This window comes from Pinus tabuliformis, chromosome 1_1, assembly GCF_031772625.1.
Source record: "Pinus tabuliformis cultivar Carrire ecotype Pingquan chromosome 1_1, CPIR1, whole genome shotgun sequence".
Lineage (NCBI taxonomy): Eukaryota > Viridiplantae > Streptophyta > Pinopsida > Pinales > Pinaceae > Pinus > Pinus tabuliformis.
Genome location: NC_142297.1, coordinates 539659739 through 539678692, shown reverse-complemented (window position 1 = coordinate 539678692; position 18954 = coordinate 539659739). Strand labels below are relative to the sequence as shown.

The 18954-nt window shown below is 33.0% G+C and overlaps 1 pseudogene; it reads right to left on the bottom strand.

The window, feature by feature from the left end:
- Positions 1 to 940: 940 nt before the first annotated feature.
- Positions 941 to 16990, bottom strand: LOC149214198 (L-gulonolactone oxidase 2-like; annotated as a pseudogene).
- Between the last annotated feature and the right edge of the window lie 1964 nt (positions 16991 to 18954).

Below are 18954 nucleotides of genomic sequence, written 5' to 3'. Positions count from 1 at the left end.
ACACTGTAAGTGTCTCGAGATGAGTGGTCCGGGCTTACAAAAACTTTAAGTTTTTTTAACAGGTTTAAGATCATCAATAGAAATATGTTGTATTGTTCAAACTAAACAATGATTAATAAAATTAATAAATTTAAAAAAAATTAACAATGATTAATAAAATTATAATTTTATAACATTTTTAAAATAACGATAAAATAACCTAAAAAGGTCTTTTATTTATTAAATCATTTTACAATAACAATATTTTCATGTGTCCTGCCTATGTTGTATAACTCAAACATGAAACCTTGAAAGAAAAAATCGTGTTAATGATAGTTATTAAGTAGGCATTAATATGCATGCATTGACTAGTCAATAAGTACTGCTTTTAGCGATAACGATGACTTTTACTTTTACTATGAGCATGAATAGAGAAATTGTCATCGTATTTTATTAAAAATAATAATAAATGAAAACGATTATTATACATGTTTAGATTGATAATAAAAAAAGGAGAAAATTCATAAACACAAGAAGGTTCGGAGAAAGAGATGATCTCACATAAACATTTGAATTTTACATACAATGTTTATTTCATAGACTCCCACTCTGTACAACTATATGTTCCTTGGTTTATCAAGATGCCTCATCTCATTCAATAAATTAAGAGAGACTTGAGCGCTTTCTAAACCGAAGTCAATTAATAAAAAATACATTGAAACGCTAAATGTTTCATAAAGTGAAACTTTAGAGAAAACCTAAAATGTTTGACAAAGAGACAGTGTCCACCATTGCTAAACAATGACTACAGGTAAAGAAACTCTGATCAATACTTGACAATTCATTGCCGACTCGGTCATTCTCCAACTCCTCGCCATCATCCCGTCTTCGCTTGATCTCCGCATAGTCGTTCCCGAGGTTAATCGACTCGGAATCCACGGTGTTGTTGGGCAACGACACATCAATGCCGCCTGCATCTTCGTTGGATAAACAGGACGCTGGGCATTTGTTGGCATCGGTTCGCTTTCAGTTTTTCCACCTCTATGTGAAGTTTTTTGTTCTCGTCTATAAGTGCCTCATTATATCTCTTCAGAAGCTTGCAGTCCATTTCTGTTTTCTTAAGCTTCGTCCTGAAACAAATTCATAACATTTAATTAACCTATAACAGAAATGAGTCAATAAAACTGTCAACACAATAGGATCTCCATCGGATCAAAAGTTTTCCGAACTATAAATTTGCACAACAATTGATTTCCAAGTCATTCTTCATAGTTACAGGCCAAATTATGTAGCTGTTGATTCCAAAATGGAACTTTCCATATGAATTTCGACATGCAAAATACAATGAATCAATAAAGGACTGGAGCTAACCTTGCTTGTCTATTCTGGAACCACACCTCAACTTGTCGATGGCGGAGATTCAACTGTAAGGCCAACGCATGCTTTTCCTTCTGCGGAAGAAGAAGAAGTTACATCAGCCAAAAGCATGACGAAACACAAACGATAGAGCAGTAACCTGTAAGTGAATACTGTGTATAGAAACTTACAGGTTCGGGCACCCTGTTCTTTCTGAAGCTTTCTTCCAAAACAACACATTGTTCTCTGGACAGTCTAAGCTTCTTCCTGGAACAGCCCTCCTCTTCTACATCGCTGAGCACCCTCGACCAAACTCGGTCATTCTCCAACTCCTCGCCATCATCCCGTCTTCGCTTGATCTCCGCATAGCCGTTCCCGAGGTTAATCGCCTTGGAATCCACGGTGTTGTTGGGCAACGACACATCAATGCCGCCTGCATCTTCGTTGGATAAACAGGACGCTGGGCATTTGTTGGCATCGGTTCGCCATGACACAGCTACCTGATGGTGCCAGGATGAATGGGAACTTTTACTCTCACACAGGAAGTGCATCTGCAACATTTCAACCTGCAATCAGGTGGTGAAGATCCAATCAAGGCGCTTCTGCTTGATGTCGCTAGACTTCCTCGTTCTCTTGCGGCTTTTATCACAAAATCACAGTTTGCAGTGCCCACAGAGACATACATCATCATGACTATCAATAGTAAAAACTGCGTTGTTGAATTAGTAATGCAACCACCTTCAAATCGCCTGAGAATTAGTAACACATAGGAAATCACTCAGGTAATCCTTATAGGTGTCGGAAAACACTTGGCAAATGGTTGAACACGGGTACGTTTGAGAATGTGAAAAGGTATGGTAGAGCATGGGTACGTTTGAGACCAGAATGTGAAAAGGTATGGTTGAACACGAATACGTTTAAACCACCCACATAAGGTAATCGTTAAATTAATGGACAAAGCACTTGGCAAACAGTGGAATAGACATACGTTTCAGAATATGAAGAGGTAGAAGGTGCACGTCTCAACTTTTAATCGTTTCACAAGCTTGAGGAAAACTGTCGGTGCCTTGTTCCTCTTTGATCCACGTCTCTTAGTTTAATATTTTATAATTTTTTTAAACACATTTCTCACTAATGAACATACATGGTTATCAACAAGAGGTACAATAAATTTTTAATCATTCTTTGTAAAAAATTAATTTAAGTATGCTTTAAACATGTGATTTAGACATGCAAGTAAGTTAGTGGTGTGAATTCTATCCATTGATATAGTGGCAACCACTAGAATACACTGGCATCTTTCAATTTAGGCCATCCGATCAAAAAGATTAATTAAAAAAATGATTAAAGTGCCCAATTCCAATAGGAGAGACGCCTATCGACATAAACATATACGTGTTGACAAAACATCTGGATCAAAGGAGGAACATATGGATCAAAGGAGTGGGAAATATATGGAGCCAGACATCTCCAGGTCTAAAGAAATCCGAATCGCTAGCAAGGAAGTTACTACTAAATTATCGCAAATCCCGGATACAAGCAAAACTTTGGAAAAGTGCTAAGTCGTAGTCCCTGGTTCTGTGGACAGTGTATATTAAACCTGGAGCCGAAAGCTTAAAAATTTGGGGTTTCGTTTTAATGGAATTTGAGAACACATCTTCATCAACTAAAAGAAGTTTATCCATAGAATAATAAATTTCAAAATAATAGGCCAAATAATCAGAGTCACTACTTTTTCCGAGAATAAAGAAATTGAACAATGAAAGTAGCGATAACTTCCAAGCTTATGTGGAGCAACTCTCTCATCAAAATATGAGAAGTAGGTACTTTATTTCAAATGCAATACATACGAGTATGGGGTCACCTGGCCACAATATCACATAAATACACAATACTCAATTAGGACGGCGCTTTAAACAACGCTGATATAACCAGACACTTACAGCAAGGACGATACTAGTATGAAATATCTTAGTAAGTAAAGGCCATACTATTGTCTCCATTATCCAGCCTGGCGGGCTTTCAGTGTGGCTGCAAACGCGGGCTTCTGTGTACACCCTCCCAGGTTTGCAGAAGTAGCCTTTATCAGGAGCGCAATGCGCGTCATCTGAGCACACGCATAGTCCTTCCAGAGCACATCCATCCCTCTTTATGATCACTCCTGCCTCTCCTATTCCCAGAATACCATCTGTCCACTCATTGGAAAAGAGTCCCTTTGGATCGTATTTGGTTTTGGCTGCCAGAAACGCCTCGTATTTGCTGTATTTTTTCATGACCCCATCAAATGCAATGTTTCGGTTCTTTCCCCAGTGAGGCAGACCTCCATATTTCACGAGAGCCATTTGCTCAATTTCCTCCAACACATCTTCATACAGTCTGGGAGTGTTGGGGTCGTCCGCTCTATATACGTCATTTCGATGTCAACTGAATCCTCTTGTTTTCCCAGGTAAGCACTTGAAGCTTTTACGTATCGCATCAGAAAACCTTGGTATAACTGAACCCCACACAGACTGTTTGGAAACATTTTCCTAAGTTTCCTTACGTCTGAAAGAAATTGTCCGATTTTGGACACACTGATACTAAATCCATTCTGAAAGAAGAGTAATCTTCCCTTCATTCGAGGATCCCATCCGCAAGCTGTGTCCAATCCGTCCTCGGGGCTACTGAGACACGATCCAGCAGCTTGCATTTTGTTCTGATACCCAATCACTGGATAATCAACAAACTCGCAATCGTTGTTCTGCAGCCCTGTAGCCAGTTTAATCATGGACCTAACGTGAATGGAGGAGAATACGCACTTGGTGTGAATGCTATGATGGCTTTCTGCCTCGTCCTCTGCAAATTCAAACATTAACGAATTAAGAAACTAAGAACAGTGAATTTGATAAACTCGGTCTCGATATTGATATCCATATGTATATCAATCTGGATGACTATTCATGTTGGATTTTCCTACCTAGTATCCTGGTAAAGGCTAGTAGATGATGAAATGCAGGGCGAAACCCTAGGAAATTATTTACTCCATTCCCGGATGTATTAACCGGCACTCGGTCGTCCACTCTATAAAGGACCCTTCGCTGATCAGGGTACCACGTGACATCTGCGAATTCGTGTTCTATGCCAAACTGCGTTATCCTCCTTTCGAGATCGGAGTCGTTTTGCTGATCGTTCCTGATGGAACGCTTGAACATAGGTTGCAATTGGAGTGTGACCTGCGCAGCACGACAAATACATAAAGATTAGCAGCATTGATACAGTAAATGAATCTGTACAAACAAGATCGCTGCCGAAAATGGTAAATCGGGAGCTATACATGTTAGAAGAGGGTTAATATTATTGAGTAGATTCGGATCAAGTTCACCATATTTTTCACGAAAACGCACGAAAATCTTCTCTGTCCGAAAGATGAGCCACCGGATACGCAATTGCATATATTAGCACTATATTTAGGGTGCGTTTTGCAATTTATTGCAATTCATTAAAATTGAAATCATGCTTTTTATTCTCAATTCTCAATATGGAATTGCTACATAATATTTAAAAATAATATTAAAATTAGATCTTTTAACCTTAGTCTAAACAGGTTAAGGAGTTGTCTCGAAAGTTATGGAAATTCCACTTATATTTAGAGAAAATCTAGCAAAGTTTTTTCGTAAATCCAAATGATTGACAAAAGTTTTTGTAAATCCAAATTATAGTTGTTAAAAACTACTCTAATATTTTAATGATAATGATTAAATTTAAATCTAAAATTACAACATTAATATTAATAAATAATATTTTAAATTTTTATTTTGTTATTTAAAAATATATATTTTATTAATATATATATTTTTTAATTTAAAATAACCTAACTGTATTTTAAAAAACTTTCGAAGATTATTTTCAATCATATTATGAAAACTAAAATTGCTTTCAATTATATTATAAAGGCTTCGCATGAAATTAGCTATCATAGAAAGAACTACTCGTGCATTCAAGGCAATGAATGGGAAAGGGAGGTAATGAACCCCTTGGACATAAACCAGAAGAGAATGGCAAGCCCCAAATTCCTAGTTTTTTTAGTTGGCTTTTAATTGGTTAATTAATGAATGTAGTATTCATAACTATATGGTATGAATTAGTTTTTTTTAATAATGAGAGGGTCATTTTCATAATATTAGTTTTAATTATGATGTTTTTTCAGTGATTTAGAAGGTTTAAAAAGTCTGATTATTTTTGTTTTTAAATTGAATTCCCAGCAATTTTACTATAAATACTTAAATATTATATATATGTTTACTCAAAAATGTCGTCAAACACAAGGTTTCAAGATTTATGAAAAATAATAAAAAAATTTAGTAAAAAAAAATCACAAATTCTTTTTCATAGAAAATGGAGGATGATTTTTGAAACTATATTTTCTGAAAAATAGATAAATTAAATTCTTGGTCATGATGATGAACTTTGATGTGGGTTCCAAAAGTGTCAATCTTTTGTTTTCAATGTGATTTTTTCCTGAAGATATAAAGAATATATCATGAATCACAAAAGCATGAAGTCTGAGAAAAAAATACTTCATCTCATAAGCTATATTATGGTATTCAATTTTTTTTTGCTTAAATTTAAGTAGAGTAAAAATGTAAATATGTAAATTTGTCAAGGTTAGAGCTCTATAAAATCTAGAGGTTACACAAAAATTAGGTGGGAGGATTATTAATGTTTTCAATAGAACTTGGTTATACATCTTTTTCATAATTTCCATAAAATAAAGTATGTCTCCACAGATTTGAGCCTGCCCTCTACTGCTCGAGCAAAACTCCTTCAACAACATCTAACAAGATTCTTAACTATGAAGAATGGTTAATATAACATTTTTTTAATTAATCAATTTAATTAAAAAAAATGTATTACTATTTTTTAAGATAAATTTAAAATATTCTGAAATCACTGTTATTTACATAATAATCATTAATAATTAAATTAAAATTCTAAAATAAATATATTTATTAAGCAAATTAAAAAAAAAATAATAATAAATATTTATATGCTCAATCTAAAATTATAATAAATAATAATGAGAAAAGAAAGAAAGAAATACAATCAGGTGTAAGAGACCTTTCTCCCATAAAACTAACCTCATCTAACCTCACACTCATCTCATCAATAAAATCCTCATCTAACCTCACACTCATCTCATCAATAAAATTACATCATAGTTTTATTTGAGAATATTTATCCTGCGATTGGTTAAATTTTAAAATCTTCTATTAAAATTAAATAGAATTCAGTTATATCTTTCTAGGATATTCCATGAATACCTGAGAAATGACTCCGAGAACCCCCAAAGAAACTTTGAGTGCATTAAGATCCTCGTCTGCTTCAGTGAGGCTCACAACCTTGGCATATCCCTCGTTCTGCGATGCAGGGACTACTAATCTCATGCCCACAACGAATTCATGAACAGCGCTGCCCTTACCGAAGACCAGTGCCTAGCATTCCACCAGGACTCTCCACCAGGACTCTCCAGCTTGGGAATGCTGTGCGAGTAACGAGTCACAACTCTCATCTTCTGGTTCTTCTGAACGGCCTCTGCAACGGAGGTCAGAAGTTGCTTTTCGGTGGCAGGATAGACGACTTGCGCAGCCCTGCAGGTACTACGGTCGGGGAACACACCATAAGCATTAGAAACTGTGCAGTTGGTAAATCCATCAGATTCAGAACATTCAACGACGGGTCCGGGCGATAGAACCAAATGACCGATAACAGCGAGCACGCACTAGAGAAAATAGTTTGGACAAGCTGAGCTTGAGAACCACACGATATCCAGGGCGTTTAAATAGCTGAATTGGCTGATGTCAGGTAGGAGGAATCGCTGATCTCCCATTCACATTTCTAAAATTATGAAAAAGTGGAAAATTAGTCTGTGTTTATATAATAAGTATGGTAGGAATTTTTACAATGGTGAAATTTAATTATATCACGTTGATAATTTTTTTTTATATATAATTATAAAATATTATAAATAATTTATCTAAAATTTTTGGTGTAAAATATTAAAATTAAACTATTTCACTTACACTAGTTCAAGTAAGAAAAGAACTCCGAGAAACTGAGTTAGGTAAATGCCCCATTAACACTAGGTCAAGTAAGAAAAGGACAACCAATAAATCCCATGCTATTGGGTATTTAAGACTCTTAAGAGTACATTTGGACAATCGAAATACGTCTCTGCATTCGCCTGGGCATGAACATGGCAAGCGATATTTAATGTGACTTTTCAGCATTGACGTGACATCCATTTACATGGTAATACATACATGGTATAGCATGTATGAGAGATGGTCGGCTTCCTTGCCGATGACCGCCAAAACACCTCATCTTGCATCCATGCCATATCCATACAACCCATGCGTACACCTGTACCATTTCAAACCTCCTCGGTTTTCGGTTTTCGTTTTCAGAAAAGCACCTTTTCCGACCGATGTGTTGGTCGACTACTCCGTCTCTCTAACGGCGTTCGTCTCTGTCCCGTTCCTTTTACATATAGTAATAGAAAGCAGTTTTCGTGATCCGTGTGACAGCGGATGAGGATCACAAGGTCAACCGTCGATTAGAAGTAGAATTTGGACGGTAGAGATCTGTGGCGAGTAATTGAAATTTAAACCAAGTAATAAATTAAAAAAGAATCTGGGATTGCAAATAAAAAAGGAACTCGGTTCTAGGACAATGACAGAATCCTTGTTGTGTGTTTGAATTTGCAGAGTAGAGGAAGAGAGACGGCGAGAACAAAGCGGACGGAGAGCTCAGGTTTGGGAGGACTTTAAATTTTCTGAATATTATTGTGATTTGCTTACTGCGATTTTCTGATTATGAATAAACTTCCGCCTGGGTTCTTCATCCCGTTTGCCCCATTCAAGTCAATTTTTAGGCCCAGGTGCCTCACTCAAGTCAATACACTCACAGCTCTGTAATTGTCTTCCGATTTCCCAAATCGATTTCTCCAACTTTCGTTTTCCTAGTTTTGTATCTCCAACTCAACGTTTGACGGAGGATGGAGTTTGCCAAAACTGCACCGGTTATCACAATCACTTGGAATACACACCAACGTTCATACGAATCAACTCTCGCTGCTATTCACATTTTTAAAACATATTTCTGAACAAAGGACAAGTTTCGACATGACTACAACTTTTCAGGACTGTGATCATTCGATATACAATTTATTAGATTTATAATTGAATAAAAAAGTTAAATAAATATTAATATTACTTTTAAATATTTAAATTTAAACTTCAATATTAAATTAAATTATTCATTCAATCTAAACTTTTTTGAATAATCATAATCATATACATGGCTACAATACTTTTTATTTTTCGTTGTTGATTGATTATATGATTAATTCAATGTCTCTCGTCAACATGACCATCACTTATATAACATTCAGCATATTTACATTATGTAATTCAATATTATATTATAGGGCAGTATTTTAAAGAAATAAACTTAATTGGTAAAATATATTTTTTATTTCGAATAAAAGCTATAATAATTTTAAATAATGATAATTTTATTTTAAATATTAAACAAAAATATTATATTATTTAGTATATTTTAAATATTATTATTGTAATAAAGAAAGGAAAAAATGATACTTAATATAATATAATGAAAAAATATTTTAAATATCAAATTTAATGTAGGATAATATTTTTAATTATTATATTTATTTTCATTTCACAAATTTAGCATATGGAAAAAGTTGTAAGGTTAAATAATTTCATATTAAAAATAATAAAATAATAATTATATCAAAAATAAATAAATATAATTTATTTAAAATAAAAATATATAAATTAATTTTAAAATAAATTTAAATTTATTGAGTTTAATTAATATATTTTGAAATTATGTTATTAAAATTGTTAAAATATATATTATATTTTTTGAAAATTATAATTTGGTTATTAAAATCATAATAAAGGGAAAATAACAAAAAAAAAAACATTAAGGTGAAGTTGCGCAAACAAAATCACACAAAGTATTAAGATGAAGTTGTGCCAAAAAAATCACAAAACATTAAGATGAAGTTGCCCAAAACAAATGCAAAAAACATTAAGATGAAGTCCGCCAATAAAATCATAAAAAATATTAACATAAAATCGTGCAAACAAAATATTAATAATGAAAAGTCACAAACCTAAAATCCTTAATACTACAAAATTAATCACGCAATAGAATGGTGAGTCTATTTTTTTTTTAAATTAATTACTTCAATCCATAAGTATAATCTTATAATTAATATTACTTTTTATTAATCTCATAGTTATATATTTATTAACAAATAATTTATTTTAAAAAAATAAATTTTATATGATATTTTATTAATTTTAAGGTCACAAACAAGGTAGGCACCAAATTGGTATATGAGACCCCTTGTTTGTGGGACAAGATACACACGAAGATTTGAATGGTAGAGTCTATTAAGGAATCCCCTTTGATTTTGAACCTTTGACCTTTTATGAGGAAACACATGCTCTTAGCCATTAATAAACAAATTCAGAAATTATAAATTAATTATTTTATGTGGTGTTAATCCTCTAACAAGTTTTAGGTTGAAATCTCATAACAAGGGGTTGAAAATGGAAACCACCTTTTAAAAATTAAACTATATCAAAAAATGTCTATGATACACCCCCACTAATTGTACAATAGTGGGAATCAGCGTGCTAATTGGGGCCCTTCAAAGAGGGATGAAAGGGAGACATAACACCTCTCCCAGCAAACCCCCAAATATCGAGAGTAAAACCACTAAAAAATGTTGTGAATTAAGACAAGAGGCAATCCCCTCTATTAAATCTTCTTTCAAAAAACAAGACACAATGGTGGTGACTTACTAATGTTATAGAATAGGATAAGGATCGTGCAAATCAAGTAGCTACGAAAGTTAAGACTCACGAAATCAAACTTTATTTTGCAATCTAGTTCCTCTAGCTAAATCCCAAAGCCTACAACCATAGTCCTTGAAGAATAAAGGGTGGAACCTCTCGCTGGATTGAAATTATGGAACCAAATAGTTGCTCACATAAGCAAGGTGAGGATTAATTTTCATATATCTTGATCAAAGCATTATGCTCCGTTAAAGCATGCAAGAAGTTAACCCTAGAGAGGTCTTAGATACCTTCTTGACCCACTTTAGTATTAAAGCCAAATGAGTGTTCAATGGAGTAATGTGAACCATACGCCTTGTTACATTCTAAAAATCCATCACCATCTTCAAAATTTGAAAATAAAAGTTGATGGAAGCCTTCAAACCTTTCCATAGTGTATAAGATTCAGCATGATTATTTATTTAATTAATTAATTTAACTAAAAAAATCATATATACTTTACAAATAAATATTAACTTTGGGAACATTATTAAAAATATTTTATAAAAAGAATTAATAAATATAACATCCATGTAAGGCAACGAACTAATCATTCCATTTATTTCAGAGGAGTATGAACTTTGGGAGTTTTCTCGGAAATCTGGTTACTATCGCACTTGGTTTCTCAATTCACTTAATGATTTAGATACAGGATCTATTCTGTGTAAATTTCATGTTGAAATCTTTTAACAAGTATGAGAGAGCAGGTTTCCTCCTTTCCACTTATTTTAGTGAATTTAGGAAGGGAGATCATTGAGAATCCATAACGGAGCTTCTTTGATCCACAAAAGTTTAACTTGCTCCCATCTAAATCATGGAATTAATGGCATTGGCATGAAGTAAGTAAGTAAGTAAGTAAGTAAGTAAGTAAGTAAGTAAGTAAGTAAGTAAGTAAGTAAGTAAGTAAGAAAGAAAGAAAGAAAGAAAGAAAGAAAGAAAGAAAGAAAGAAAGAAAGAAAGAATGTGGTTTCGATAAATTAGAGTGAAGGGAAATGCTGAATTTGGTTTCGATAAATTAGAGTGAAGGGAAATGCATGATGTCAATTATTAGATCTAAAAAGGAAAATGAGGACTTATGAGATTTTGACTTTCAAAAAGTAAGTAAGTAAAAATTTGGTTTCGATAAATTAGAGTGAAGGGAAATGCATGATGTCAATTATTAGATCTAAAAAGGAAAATGAGGACTTATGAGATTTTGACTTTCAAGAATAGGCTGATCATTGCGAACACAACTACAAAAATACAAACATACAATGATTTAATGAACAGGGAGACCACTTTGGTTATAGATACTGGGGTTGGGGAAGAAACTGTTAGGTTAACAATTGATAAGAAGATGGAGAAATTGTTCAACAACATTTTCTTGCTAAGACAATGTCACTGAAAACTTGGTGAATAATGATCTCAAAATTTGTTTATTTGTTTAGAACTTTCTATGTATTTCAAAGTCAATTATTAATAGATACCTATGTTAGGATTTATGCATACAAAGGCATGCCTTAAAACCATTTTTTTGTTTAGTAGTTCGAATAAGAGAGAAGATTTTATTTTGAATACGTTAATATTTATATAAGAAAGAATAATGTAAAACTATTAAATTAATAAGTTGTTCAGTAAGATGATGGCTAGTTTTTTCATTATAATGATCGTTAATAATAATGATAATAATAATGATGACTAATTTTTATTGAGGCTAGATTTAGTTTATATGACTAATTATATTTTATATGTTCAAAAAGTATGAAGGTAAGTTTTCAAGGATCACCATAATTTTAATGGATTAAAAGGCTATGAAGGTTGATATTGTGACAAATATTCTAAAATTGAGATTTAATATGAGAATTTGAAAGACATTTAAAGAGAGTGTTTTTTCCTCTTCAACATGCTTAGTGTAACAAAGATGAAATATTTTTCCAACCCATAGTACTTTAGAAATTGTATAATTCCTAGTTCCCTATAGAGCTTGTGAGAATATACTTTTATTTTAATAAGACCATTACTCTCATTTACATTAATCAAAATAGGGAGATACTTTTGATTTTATAGATCAAGGTTAATCATGTCTTTATGGTATCTTAATTTTATTTTATCCTTTAATTCTTTATCACATCACAATTTCTTCTTAAATTTTGATGTTATAAGATTTATAATGTTCTCATTACTTTGTAGATCTCCCTTTATTCCTAATGGATTAACGAAGATTTAGTAGTTGCATTTCATCTCGCTTTAGTAATAGGTGGTTTTGCCTAGAGTTTGAAGAAACATTTGGAAGCCTATTGTCTTCCATGTGAATTATTTGTTCTTGTACATTACCTAGGACAATTTATTTCCTTTAATTTTGGCATTTTAGTTATAAAATCCTTTTAATTCTTCTTTATTTTTATCCATGTTTCTATATAGATATCATATAACTAAATTTCATATCCATATAAGATAACGAAAGGGGATTTTCATCTTAAATCTCATATTGAAATTTCAACTAGTTTACAATTGTTTTCAAAACCATGAAAAGCTTTCTACCCTCCATTTATTATTTTCTTAATGTTGCAGTACTATTTGAGCTTGTGATAAATATGTATTTAAAAGTATGTATGCAAAATCAAACCAAGTCGTTGTTTTCCTATATGAGTGCATCATAATTGGTCCTTTTCAATTTAATTATCATAATCATTTTTTTTCTAGTGTGAAAAAGTAGAACCATACTAGAGTGAAAATGATTTGAGATTCGTAGTTCCTTGTCATGATATTAAAGACTTCTAACCATAAGAACATTATAAATAATATAAATAATAAGGATGATGATTATACCAGGCATAGATGTCCCAACAAAACCTGTTTCCTCAAAACATTATTAGGTAACATATTAATGTATATTCTACAAAAGGTAGGGAATAGGGATCAACCTCTATTAACTCATATATTGCAATTTCTTTTTCACTAACCCTTGGTGTTCCTAAGCTTGGAAATAGTTTTTTGATACAACCTTACTGCAAAAACTCTCAACTTGAAAGGAACTTTCGTCTCTTCTAACATATCTCAAAGTTTCATCATGAGCATTGTGTCAAATGATTTTCTAAATTCAATGAAATAATAAAGGGCATCAATTTTATCATAACAACACCTCTTCATAATGATCCTATGTGTAACAAGGTGTTCCATACTTGAATTCCAACTTCTTAATTTTGCCTGGGCAGTTTTTTTTTCCATGGACTTATATCCATACACTAATCTTGTTTTAAAAAAATAATTCCACATAGCTTTGGTAAAATTAGGCTAATAATAATGTTGTTGTACTTAGAGGGATTGTTTTTATCCCCAATTTGAAAAATAAGTACAATGAGGATTTGTATCCAAGGGTTAGGGAAATATTGTTTGGCTACTAAATTGGAAATATTATGTATATCAAGTGTCTAGATGGGCCCTTAAATTTAAAAGTTTAATATTGGTAGAATTTGATGTCCTTAGATTTCCCTTTTGTAAGATTTTTATCCCTTACATCGATGCTTTATATAGCTTTCTCCATGGTGTTAGGAATTTATAAAATTTTTTAAAGTATGAGGTCCAGTTCCTTAAGAGAATCATATTATTTTCTTTAGTTTTTGTCATAATTTACATTCCAAATTTCTAATAAGTTAGATTAGTTAGCTGTAAATATTTCTCTTTCTTTGCATTTATACACAAATTACTCAGCCATTTAATTAGTTTTGTAACTATTTATGATGTCAAATTTGAATGACTCTTTAAAGACATCCATAATGACTTTTCTAACAATTTCACACTTATCAAGCATTGGTTTTCTCACTTCTCTTTTCACATCAGAACTCCACTTATAAATTGTTAATAAAAGTACAAAGGGTTCTTGTAAATTCATCAAATAGCTTTTCAATATTGTTCTTATAACATAGGACATGTATTTCATATTTAAATCCTTAAAAATAATTGTGATTTTTTTTTAAGGAAATTACCTTATGTTTTACTTTTATTTAATTGGTCTTTTTTCATAAAATGAAGAGTTGTTGTTAAAGATTTATGATTAACATTAGGATAATTTTTATTTAAAAGGTTAAAATTTACTATATGGTTGTAGATAAGGATACCATATATCACATATGTCTTGTTTGTAGTCCATGAATACATGTGAATTGGTTGGATTTTGGCCACTTTACTAGGCCATTGCAAATTTTTAGATCATGATAATTGTAAATCTTAATTAACTTTGTTGTTTATATGTTAACTAAAACAAGGCCCTGATTTAACTATAGAAGACTAGGTTTCAAATCATTGGTTAAACTTTTAGATCATGAAAATTGTAAAGCTTGATTAACTTTGTTGTTTATATGTTAACTAAAACAAGACCCTCATTTAACTATAGAAGACTAGGTTTCAAATCATTGGTTAAAAGAATAGACTGATTACTTTCATTTCTAACATTAAAGTCTCATAACAAAAGTTTATTCCCATAATTTTTAAACTTTAAATATCTTGTTGTAAGTTCATGTAGGTAGGGACAAATTTGAACTAGGTTTCATAAAACGAATATATGTGGAAAAAAACATTGCTACATAAATATTATATTATGATGAGTAATTTCTAAAATTTACATTAATATCTAAGATGAAACAATTCGTATAGATTAAAATATCCCACTACCCTTAGGAATTGGGCTTCTAAAATTTTAACTTAATTATCAATAAATTTTTTTTCCAAGGAAAAAATCGGTAACTTTTTATTTAAAAAATGAAAAGTTACATTAGCAGATGCATTGAATCATTTCCGTAAGATGCCCATTGGGCTCAAGTGCTTTCGCACCCCATGCAACGTTACAAAACTAACTTGCATTAGAAGAAGAAAAAGAGAAAGAGAGAAGAAGGGAGAAAGAGGCAGAAAAACTGGAATCCGGTAGTGAGTAAAGGACTCACCCTTCAAGTTTTTCTCCCCTTTTTCTTTTCGACCTTGCGCCACTCTCCTTGAGTGGGCTCAATCGAAGCTATGACTAACTGTGTTTCTGCTTTCTGTGAGGCTGTTTCCTTGTCTGAGTCTGAAGTGTCCGAGTGGTGATGCCTTTTGATCCCTCCCATATTTAGATCCTCGCTTGCCTTCTCTGCCTGATTTGAGTGAAACTGTGAAGCCTTGTTGTCTGATGTGGTTCCCTTCTGAGTCTCCATTTCTTGAGAAACCTCGGCATTCTCTGCGGGGGTCTCTTCCTCCTCTGCTTTTGATTCTTCGTCCTCTGAGTCTGGGGGGGGGAATTGCCATCCTTTCCTCTGCTTCCCTTTCTGCTTCTTTTTACTGTTTACTTTCTTGGCTTCTGGACATGTGCTTTGCAAGTGTCCTGTCTGCCTACAGAGCCTACATCTGAAAGCGGTGTTTTCATAGTCTAGTGCTTGCAGCCAATTTTGTTGTTTGTAGATCAGCCTTATGTTGTCCGGCAACCCTTTACTTAGATCTACTTCCACACAAATGCGTGCGAAAGTGTAGACCCTTTCATCAATCCTTTCCAGATCTGTTTTGATATATTTCCCTATGCTGTTCCCAATGCCTTCCAGTACTCGTTCACTCCAGAAGTGAAGGGGGAGGTTGTATAGGCGGACCCAGATCGGCACTTTGGATACGGTCATTTTGTTTGGATCGAAATCTGGAAACCATGGGGTCATAAACAGCCCCGATGTTCCCCAAAACCAAGGCCCAACACTGATGACTGTATCTCTGACTTCCTTGGATGCAAATCTTACTATAAAAAACCCCTTGGAGCATAGATGTATATCACATTCCATGGTCCAACTGGTGAAGATCCAGTGGAATAGATCCATTGGTTTTGGCCAAAAACTGTTAAAATGACAGATTAGGGCCTGCGTTTCATAGGACATAACGAAATCATCAAGCCCTGTAGAATCAAAGTTAAGGGCTGGGGTTTGCCCTAGCTGATCTACTATGTATGGCCTAGGTGTATATCCGCCTTGTTCTGGAGAGGACCCTGAGTCTCTGTTGCCCTGTAAAATGTTTTTGTAGGAGGAACCTCCCTTGGGTTGGTGCTGAGGTGCTGTCTTTTTCCCATTGTCTCCCCCTGAGGAGCTTGGCTGTCCCTGAGGCATAGCCCCTCCTCTCAGCCTAAGGTTTATGGCAATGATTGTTCCTGGACTAATCTCATAGCTTCTCAGCGTTCTACTGTCCTGGAGGGACCACCTACCACTGACCAAATGTTGGATTTGAACTGGGTATCCCGTCTCTGCCCATATTTGTTGTTTCAGCTGCAAGATGGTGCTTCCTGCATGAACCCACACTAAACGGGTTTTCCCCTCAGGGGATTTAATAAAAATCTGAAAACGAGTTGTTGTTACCTGCTCTGGCTGTAAACAATCTTCCAGATCTGGCCTCGTATTGGATCGTTTTTCCTTGTGCATGTCTAGATCTGCAAACCCTCTGCCCGATCTATGCTTGTTGCCAATTTGCTCTCCGCATTTCCCATCGAACACAGGCTTTAGGCTGCCGCACTTCAGATCTGCCGCCGCTGAAACCCCCGAAACCTCACGGCCAAACAAAAAGGAGAAATCATGCAATCTGCTGATCCACTTCGACAAGGGGAACCCGGCCATGGCGAACGAGATCGAAACAACAGCCGAATTACTAACCCCTGCCATGCATTTTACTCGAAGCTGCCTGCCGTCTGTTGACCTCTCCGCTGGCCTCCGTTGCAGGAGTGATGCTCCATTCATCGCCATCATCGATGCATTTACAGCGGCCATGGTCGCAATCAGGGAATACCGTGGAGATCCGCTCTCAGCCTTTCGGGAGAAACCTCCTTTTCATTATGTCAACTTAATTATCAATAATTATTCAGTGGATGCTAGGGATTTAACCTCCATTAAATTTTCAAGAATATACTTAGTAGTATACACAAATCAAAGGTTGATAATTATATATAAAGTAGGTATGTCTTTCTTCCCTTTTATTTAAACTCATTAATTGAAATAAAATTCATTAATCTAAAGGAAAATGCCATATGAACAATTATCATATGAAATTAGTTATGACTTTTTGGACATAAGGTATTAATAAACTATGGTATTGTAGCAAATCCTATTTACATATTAATAATCTACATAATAAAGTGACAGTGAATATCCATGGTCAAAAAAGTTTTTTTTAGATGTATAATGTTATCAATAATAATAATAATAAATAATGTTATAATTTAGTTAAATCTTATTATTTTTTAATTTTGGCAACTTGAGATATATAATGAAGTATGTGTTTTGATACTTATTATGGGTTGATACATATGGACATTTACCAATCATAGTTGTGCTAGTTATTAGTTTCTAATAAGTTGGGACACTAACAACAACAAATATCTATTTTTCAATATTATTGAAGTATCTATTTTCTAAACCTTTTATTGGACCATAACTTGAAAGTCTTATTGTAGTCTTTACACAATAAAATGTCATGTGAATAAATACTTAAGATGGATGAAGTGTTCACAGAACTCTTCAAACAAAATATACAAGATTCTAGAAATTCTTAACAATATTAATTATTTTTATTTTTATTTTTTTTAAATTACAATTTTCAAATATAATTTTTTTTATAATGCTATTATTTTTATTAATAAATAAATATATTAATATTGTAAAAAAAAGTAACAACGACAATTTAATATGTGCAAAATTCAATCACTCAATTCTTTCATTGCACATTCAATGATTATATTTCTTATCTAATATCTTAAATTTTTCCTGTATTTCTCAATATTGTAATGTTCATATGCATTGGAAGCATATTTTGTTACAAAAGAATAACTCCTTTTAGATGATCTTTTCATCCCATAAATTTGTTTAGCAATGCATTTTGCACAGCTGTTTTTTTTAAATTAAATCAGGTGTCCTATCTATTCATATTATAATTTAAAATTCTTAAAAGAAGCCTAAAAGATGTGGAATTTATTTTCACACCTTTAACAGGAGGATGCATCTTGACCAAATGTGGTAACAAATCGTATTTTTTTTTCAGATTAACGTATAATCGAACAAATACTTTTATTATTAATTCTTACACGTGTAGAACACATCTGTAACATCCTTCTTGAGTAGTTTTTCTGTTTCTCAAAATTCTGCAATAATAAATTTGTATAGTCTCGTGGCCGCCGCCAACTTCCTACGTACCATTCGATGCAAGAGCTTTATTTTTTCATTCACGATTAACGATCTCGATAATTTCGAAAGCAATAAAAACAATAACGGAACAGTCTTGGCAGCCTAAACACCGTGTCAAATAACTTAGTTTAACGGTTTGGTATATTTGTTTTAAACAGTTTTGATTAAAATTTGATAGAGATCCGTTAGGATTCCATGTTTGAGATTATAATATCCCGTGTCAAATGATGTAGTTTAACGGTTTGGTATATTTGTTTTAAACAATTTTGATTAAAATTGGATAGAGATCCGTTAGAATGGCCGGTTTGAGATTATAAGATGACCAGCTTTCAAAAGTCAAATTAATTTATATCTTATCCATTATAATTAAAATAATGAAAAATTGTAATTATATTGATACACATATTTATTTCACAACAATAGGGTTGATAGATTTTTTAATTTGTTTCTAATGGATAGACAAAATTTACTATTCAGTGAATATTTTTAGTCTCATATCAATATGGAGGGATGAGGGATGAGATATTATTATATCAACATGTTCGACGTTAAGT